The 7,507-nt window shown below is 38.2% G+C and overlaps 1 pseudogene; it reads right to left on the reverse strand.

Annotated features, from left to right (window-relative positions):
- Positions 1-6,389: 6,389 nt before the first annotated feature.
- On the reverse strand, positions 6,390-7,059 carry LOC119059299 (MIF4G domain-containing protein-like; annotated as a pseudogene).
- Between the last annotated feature and the right edge of the window lie 448 nt (positions 7,060-7,507).

The raw sequence follows: 7,507 nt of genomic DNA on the forward strand, positions 1-7,507 counted from the left end.
GCAACTGACTTGTGAATTTTAATTTTGTATCCTGCTACTTTTCTGAATTCATTGATCAGTTCTAGTAGTTTCTTGGTGGAATCTCTGGGATTCTCTATGTACGATATCATGTCATCTGCAAATAGTGACAGTTTTACTTCTTCTCTCCCAATCTGGATGCATTTTATTTCATCTTCTTTTCTTGATTGCTGTGGCTAGGACCTCCAGTACTATGTTGAATAAGAGAGGTGAAAGTGAACATCCCTGTCTTGTTCCTGATCTTAAGAAGAATGCTTGTAGTTTTTGCCCATTGAGTATGATGCTGGCAGTGGGCTTGTCATATATGGCCTTTATTATGTTTAGGTATGTTCCCTCTAATCCCACGGTGCTAAGAGTTTTCATCATAAATGGTGCTGGATTTTATCAAATGCTTTTTCTGCATTTATTGATATGGTTGTGTTGTATTTATTCCTCATTTTGTTTGTGTGGTGAATCACATTTATTGATTTGTGAATGTTGTATCCACCTTGCATTTCTGGAATAAATCCCACTTGATCATGGTGTATGATCTTTTTGAAGCATTGCTGTATTCAGTTTGCTGATATATTGTTGATGATTTTAGCATCTATGTTCATCTATTCTTATTTTCAAACTTTTGTATGTATTTGGTGGGGGATGGGGAGACTATTCAGCCTATAACACAGAAAGAAGGTAGATTAGAATGTGTACAATATGTTAACCTAAATTTAAATCAGAAGTATCAACTCATGATGTCTTTTATGATTAAAAATACTTATTTTTCTAGGTCTGTGCACTAAAAAGTCTTAAAAGTAATGGTCAATGCAGTGGCAATGACCAGTCCTACTGTACAGATGGGAGTCTATACATACCATTACCCACTAAAAGCAGTCAGGGCTCCTTTTCAAAATGACGATTTAGGACTATAGAAAGAAGTATATAAAATGATGTTGGAATATCTTGTCATTCCAGCTAGCAAGGAAGCTTTCAAAGACTACTCTATACATGTTAAAAGAACTCAGAAACCAATTGTAGAAGCTTCCACTGGCAAAAGATGGGACTTTCTGAACATCATCAGGGATATGTGTGATGGATTGAAGTACATGAAATATGTTCAAAACCAAGAGTTCCTATAGAAACAAAACAACTCATAGGTCACACTTAGAGATACTAGTAAATCACTTTGTTAATTTGAAATTTCCTTAAATAAAGGGAAAGAATCAAACATTTATTCTGTCTGTTTTATATGACCTGTGACTCAGGATAACCAAGTTGTTAATGAAAGTTTTTTAAAAACAAAAGTGACCTTTTTATTGAATGAAGAAGACACAATAGAATTAGAACACCATTTTTTTTGCAAACTATTTTGAAAGTAGGCAATAACCACCAATTACTATTAAAATCACACACACACACACACACACACACACACACACACACACACCCCTGGCAATTTGACATCCCAACCTGGTGGAAACACATTGGTCACATTGACAAAACATTGGATTGGAATCTTATTAATAGATGTAACAACCAATTTACCAGAAATATAGGAAACAGAGGAACATGTAAAATAACATTCTAAATACATTCATTTGCAACTTCTTTAAGACTCTCTTTTCATCAACATGTACATGCAAAAAGAAATAAAAGAAGTGGGTGAGGAGCATATAGATTAAGAAATATTTCAGCCAGTTATAATGTGTGAGCCTTATCTACATCCTATTTCAAAACAAACTACTATTTTTAAATATATGAGAAAATTGAGGACATTTCAATATTGGATACTCACTGATAATCTGGAACTGTAACATTTTAAGGTATGGCAATATCACAGTAATTATTTTCAAAGGCATTCTTATTTGGGAAAGTAACATTAAAATACTTAAGAAGAAATGAGAGGATGTCTGGGATTTGCTTCAAATAATCTAGGAGGAAGAAGATGGGGTATAAATTAAGGTTTATACCTTGTATTTTGCTGTTATATCTCAAGTCATAACAGCCCTCTACATTTTTCCCTTTTTAAAAAACAGTTTATTTAGAAAGTCACAGAGATAGAAGAAGAAATGAGCTGTGGAAGAAGTGAGCCAGCTTGGCTGCGTGGGCTCAGGAAACAAGTTGAAGAGACAAAAGAAGGGCCATTGGAGTTTAGGAGAAAGAAAGCAAAGGTATGCACCTTGAGAGAAGAAAAGCCACTCCCCTTTCTTTTAAAATGAAATTGATTTGGTGGAGAACTCTGGTTATTTGCCTTGTAGAATGCTGTACAACCTGGATCCAGCTGATTTTTTTTTCATCATAATCTTTTAATTTGTTTTTCCATTCTTGGTATTCTTGTAAACATGAGCTACATCTAGATGCTAGATTAGATTTAGATTCAATTGCTCTTGGTCATGCTTCAGAGATGGTGCTGTGTGCTTCTTATTATCGAATGTCTGTCACCCTGTCTTTATTGAAGTTAAGGTTGATGTGCGGATTCAGATGGTATCAACTAGGTTTTGAATTAACACATAATTTTTTACAAAAACAATATTCTGTCTTTTATTTATTTAAAAATCTTCACTCAAGGATATATTTATTGATTTGAGAGAGAGAGGAAGGGGAGAGAGAGAGACAGAGGAAGGGGAAGGGAGAGGGAGAGAAAGAGAGAGAGAGAGAGAGAGAGAGAGAGAGAGATTGGTTTCCTCCTGTATGTGCCCAAACTGGGGAATAGAACCTGCAATCTAGGTATGTGTCCTGACTGACAATTGAACCCGCAGCCTTTTGGTGTATCCAGACAACACTCCAACCAACTGAGCCACTGGACAGGGCAATATTCTGTAAGTCTTTTAGAGTAACTCTTTTTGTGTGTGTGTGTGTGGTTATTTCTCCCTTTTCATTCTATTTTTGGGATGTCTTCTCTCTCTCTCTTTTAAAAATTTGTTTTGTTACATGTTTACCTTATTATATATTTCAAAGAATTTAAATGAGCTCTTCTTTTTCTTTAAAATAGTTTTATTCTGGATATTTCCCAACATCCAGAATAACATGGAGAAAAAAGTATGACCTTGTACTTAACACCCAGCTTCAAGTATCAACCTTTTGCCAGGTTTTAAACCGTGCTTGAAATCTTTTAATTTGAAATAATCTAGAGTCACAAAAAAGTTACAAAAATACTTTGAAGAGTTTCTGTATACCCCTCACCCAATTTTACACATTATTAATATCTTATATTTTCATGGTATCTTTGTCAAAAATGAAGAAACCAACAGTGATACATTCCTATTAACCAAAACTCCAAACTGTATTTCTATTTCACTAGTTTATTTTAAAGTATTTTTATTGATTATGCTGTTACAGTTTTTCCAGTTTTCCCCCTTTATCCCCCCTCTGCTCTACACACCCCAACCTTCCAGCATTACCTCCTTTAATTCATGTCCATGGGTTGTACATACAAGTTCTTTGAGTTCTTTGTTTCCTATAACATTTTTCTCTCTCCCCATCTATTTTATGCCTACTAATTATGCTTCCTCTTCCCTGTACCTTTCCCCCCCTATTCCGCCCTTCCCCCTCCCCACCGAAATCCCTCCATGTGATGTCCATTTCTCTGATTTCGTTCCTGTTCTAGTTGTTTGCTTGGTTTTTGTTTTCATTGTTTTTCTTTTCTTTTGGGTTCATTTGTTGATAGTTGTGAGTTTGTTGTCATTTTTCTGTTCTATTTTTATCTTCTTTTTCTTAGATAAGTCCCTTTAACATTTCATGTAATAATGGCTTGGTGATGATGAACTCCTTTAACTTGACCTTATCTGGGAAGCACTTTAACTGCCCTTCTGTTCTAAGTGAAAGCTTTGTTGGATAGATTAATCTTGGATATAAGTCCTTGCCTTTCATGACTTTGAATAATTCTTTCCATCCCCTTCTTGCCTGCAAGGTTTGTTTTGAGAAATCAGCTGGTAGTCTAATGGGAACTCCCTTGTAGGTAACTGTCTCCTTTTCTCTTGCTGCTTTTAAGATTCTCTCCTTATCTTTAATGTTGGGTAACTTAATGATGGTGTGCCTTGATGTGTTCTTCTTTGGGTCCAGCTTCTTTAGGACTCTCTGGGCTTCCCAGACTTCCTGGAAGTCTATTTCCTTCACCAGATTAGAGAAGTTTTCCTTCATTATTTGTTCAAATAACTTCTCAATTTCTTGCTGTTGTTCTCCTTCTGGCACTCCTATAATTTGGATATTGGAATGTTTCAGGCTGTTCCAGAGGTTCATAAGTCTCTCTTCACTTTTTTGAATTCTTGATTCTTATTTCTGTTCTGGTTGGGTGTTTATTTTTCCCCTTTGTTCCAAATCATTGCTTTGAGTCCTGGTTTCCTTCCTGTCACTGTTGGTTCCCTGAATATTTTGCTTTCAGGTATCTCATTTTCATTTTGGGTATCTTTCATTTGTTTTTTCATTTTTCAACTAAGCTCAATCAGTTCTGTGGGCTTTTTAATTAGCAGGGCTTTAAATTTTCCATCAGATAGGTTGGCTATCTCCTCATTTCTTAGCTTTCTTTCTGAAGTTTTGCTGTGTTCTTTCACTTGGACCACATTTCTTTGTCTCAGTGTACCGGTCTGGTTGTTCTGGTTGACTGTTTCTTTAATTCCTTGATTGCCGGGGTTCTATGCAGTTTGATTTTCTGGCATTTCTGGTTGTTTATTGATTTTTAGATTGTTTGTTATACTCTTGGTTGTGTGAGGAAGCAAAAGGTTTCTATCTATAACTCCATCTTGGCCAGAACTCTAGTTTTTTTTTTCTATTAATGTTATTTTTCCGTCCTAGAATCTAATCTAGGTATCACATTGCATTTAGTTGTCATGTCTCTCCAATCTGTGGTCTGTGACAGTTTCTTACTCCTTTGTTTTTCATGATCTTGACAGTTTTAAGGAATATTGGCCAGGTATTCTGTAGAATGTTTCCCAAATCTGGGTTTTTCTGATGCTTTTCTCTTGATTAGACTAAAATATGGGTATGGGGGGTAGTAACAGCAGAAGTATTTTTGGTATGGGGTCTCTTTAGATACTCATTGTCCTGCCTCTCTCCATCTTGGGAGGATACCCAAGTTTTGCCCTCTGCAGATGGAAAGGGCCAAGAACTATTTGACTCCAGCACCTCCTGGTTACGGTAAGTTGAAGTAGACCAATATAAGAACTCTCTCTTGAGAGTTTGCAAAGCCATGACATTCTAGTTCTTTCTAATACTTTGGGGTTTCAATAACAATTTGTTTGAGCAAGTCAGGTCTTCATTTATAGTGCTCTGTAAAATCGTTATTTATCTTTCTTTTCAGAAAGAAAATTATTTATTTCTCTTATCTGGCTCAGAATCAGTCCTGCCTCTCTATACAAATACTCTGGGATGTGTGTATGTCTTTGGCACCTCATATTCCCTCAACCTGCTTTGTTTTTTCCAACAGAACTTATCGCCTAAATAAATTTATATTTATTTATAAATTAAATAAATATAATTTATTATTATTTTAATATTTGATTTCCACCAGTAGAATGTAAGTTCTTCATTGTTATGTGGTCGGTGACTCTTCACTGATGAATCCTTGGTGCTTTTTTATAGCAAGTTCTGTAGGGCTGAATGAATTTAATAAACGAGAGGGAAGAGCCTGAAATACAGGCATTTTGCCAGCAGGAGGAGCTTCAGGATATCTCAATGGGCTGGGACAGTTAATTTGTTAGTGACTTATTGTGTCCAGCAGAGTTCCACCTAGTGCTTGTGCAATTTGACTGTGCACCTGAAACTCCTAAGGATCTTGTTTAGAATAATACTCTTTTATTCAGGAGGCCTGGGTTAGGGTTCAAGATTCTTCTTCTTTTTTTTTTTTTTAGAAAGGTTTATTAGAAAATTCTCACCCTGAGCTGTGTAGCACATGAAGCACTACTGCTACTCATTAAAACCAACCGAGGAAATGTGCCTGTTTCCAAAGTGGTCCTTATACAAAATGTATAAAAAGCAGTTTCTGGTGTGACTTGTGCTCTGAGCCTCTGCCCCTTGATGTTCCAAAGCACCCCATCAATGCCTATGGGTACCCATTTTATAGATGTAAAACTGAGGCACCAAGAAGCTGTTGTACCAGTGGTTACACAGGGCAGTGGTTGTTAGGAGTTGCCCTTCTCTGTGATGCCTAGGTGGAAAGTGATGGGAGAGAGACCGAGGGGCCTGGTGGAGAGCAGGTCTGTGTGGTGTTTTCCCCAGTTCTTAAAGGAAGAGAGAAGGTACTCAGGGCAGGACTATTGGGTTGAATGGGAAACCTCTCAGGAGCTGTTGAAATTCTGGAAAGGAAGAAGCCTTTGGGAGAGGCAAAGACTGAACTGCCAGGTTGGAAGGTGGGTAGAAGAAAAGCCAATGTTGCTGGTGAGGGAGCCTGACCTGTAGGCCTAGTCAGAGACCTTGCTGTAGTAATATTTGTTGGTGGCTGAGGTCATCTTCCAGCTACTGTCTAGAACTCAGTGACTTCCAGCAGCAACAGCTGGGCCAGGGAGCTGAGGCCGACTGGGAGCAGGAAGCCATCCTAGATCAGGACAAAGAGCTCATCCATTCTCTGCCTGTTCATCTTCTTCAGCTGATCCCCAATGTGGTGCAGCTGCAGCACCAGGCATTCCACTTCCTTTTCCTTGCTCAGACTGTTTTGGGTCAGCTGGAAGAGGCAGTTGTAGACAGGACTCACCAGGGCTATCATGGGCATGTTGTTTACCCTGAAGTAGTCAAAGATGTTGCAGGTAAAGGTGACCTAGCAGACCCAGCCCCTGCAGGGAAAGGGATCTCAGCTGCTCCAGAGCCTGCTACTCCTGCTGCAGCCAGTTGAGGAGTCCATGCTGGAAGACAGTCTGGCCTGCTTGTTTGCTCTCTGCCTAAATAATGGAATAGCACATGTCCCACTTCCTTGCTGAACACACAGTCCTACAGACAATGGTCCACAATCACATTAGCCACTTTCTCCAAGTCCACGGCACCTGGATCTTGGAGTGCTGTCTTCAGCAGTTGCTGGGTCTCTGCATCGAAAGACTGGGTTTTATACTCCTCTCTACCAGGCTCCCCCACGACCATCCAGCCTCAGTAGCTCTTTACTGGGGCGGAATTAGTGAAAGCACCACGTGCCTAGAGCCATTTGACAGGCATGGTGTGCACAATGCACACACAGCACTGCTGGTGAGACCAAGATTCTTAATTTCTAACACATTTCCAGACCATGCTGCTGGTCCAACATACCACACATGAATTAACAAGATTGTATGACCATCTCCCATGTATGTTAAAGAATAACAACATTTCCAGCAATTCTAAAATTTAAAATTTCTTTTTATAGAAATGCAGCAATTAGGAGAGAGTAGGCTTTGGAGACAGAGAGACCTTCATGTTAATCACCATTTCTACCTTAGGTTAATAAGGTTTGTGCCTAAGTTTCCTTAGCTATAAAGTGGGAGGAATAATATATACTTGGCAGAATTATTATTATAAGAGTTAAATGGGCAGATGCAGTGAAAGTTATTAGGAC

Source organism: Artibeus jamaicensis, unplaced genomic scaffold, assembly GCF_021234435.1.
Source record: "Artibeus jamaicensis isolate MK-2021 breed Jamaican fruit bat unplaced genomic scaffold, CSHL_Jam_final contig_60, whole genome shotgun sequence".
NCBI lineage: Eukaryota > Metazoa > Chordata > Mammalia > Chiroptera > Phyllostomidae > Artibeus > Artibeus jamaicensis.